The sequence below is a fragment of the Somniosus microcephalus genome, chromosome 4 (genome assembly GCF_052327205.1).
Source record: "Somniosus microcephalus isolate GS21.2 chromosome 4, FLI_Smic_1.0, whole genome shotgun sequence".
Classification (NCBI taxonomy): Eukaryota; Metazoa; Chordata; class Chondrichthyes; order Squaliformes; family Somniosidae; genus Somniosus; species Somniosus microcephalus.
In genome coordinates, this window is record NC_140990.1 from 97,354,745 (window position 1) to 97,356,005 (window position 1,261).

Here is a 1,261-nt window from a genome sequence, read left to right on the forward strand (position 1 = left end):
GACTCTCTCCGAGACTTGTATTGGACTCTCTCCGAGACTTGTATTGGACTCTCTCCGAGACTGTATTGGACTCTCTCCGAGACTTGTATTGGACTCTCTCCGAGACTTGTATTGGACTCTCCCGAGACTTGTATTGGACTCTCTCCGAGACTTGTATTGGACTCTCTCCGAGACTTGTATTGGACTCTCTCCGAGACTTGTATTGGACTCTCTCCGAGACTTGTATTGGACTCTCTCCGAGACTTGTATTGGACTCTCTCCGAGACTTGTATTGGACTCTCTCCGAGACTTGTATTGGACTCTCTCCGAGACTTGTATTGGACTCTCTCCGAGACTGTATTGGACTCTCTCCGAGACTTGTATTGGACTCTCTCCGAGACTTGTATTGGACTCTCTCCGAGACTTGTATTGGACTCTCTCCGAGACTTGTATTGGACTCTCTCCGAGACTTGTATTGGACTCTCTCCGAGACTTGTATTGGACTCTCTCCGAGACTTGTATTGGACTCTCTCCGAGACTTGTATTGGACTCTCTCCGAGACTGGTATTGGACTCTCTCCGAGACTTGTATTGGACTCTCTCCGAGACTTGTATTGGACTCTCTCCGAGACTTGTATTGGACTCTCTCCGAGACTTGTATTGGACTCTCTCCGAGACTTGTATTGGACTCTCTCCGAGACTTGTATTGGACTCTCTCCGAGACTTGTATTGGACTCTCTCCGAGACTTGTATTGGACTCTCTCCGAGACTTGTATTGGACTCTCTCCGAGACTTGTATTGGACTCTCTCCGAGACTTGTATTGGACTCTTCCGAGACTGGTATTGGACTCTCCCCGAGACTTGTATTGGACTCTCCGAGACTTGTATTGGACTCTCTCCGAGACTTGTATTGGACTCTCTCCGAGACTGGTATTGGACTCTCTCCGAGACTGGTATTGGACTCTCTCCGAGACTGGTATTGGACTCTCTCCGAGACTGGTATTGGACTCTCTCCGAGACTTGTATTGGACTCTCCCGAGACTTGTATTGGACTCTCTCCGAGACTTGTATTGGACTCTCTCCGAGACTGGTATTGGACTCTCTCCGAGACTTGTATTGGACTCTCTCCGAGACTGGTTTGGACTCTCTCCGAGACTTGTATTGGACTCTCTCCGAGACTGGTATTGGACTCTCTCCGAGACTTGTATTGGACTCTCTCCGAGACTTGTATTGGACTCTCTCCGAGACTTGTATTGGACTCTCCCGAGACTGGTATTGGACTC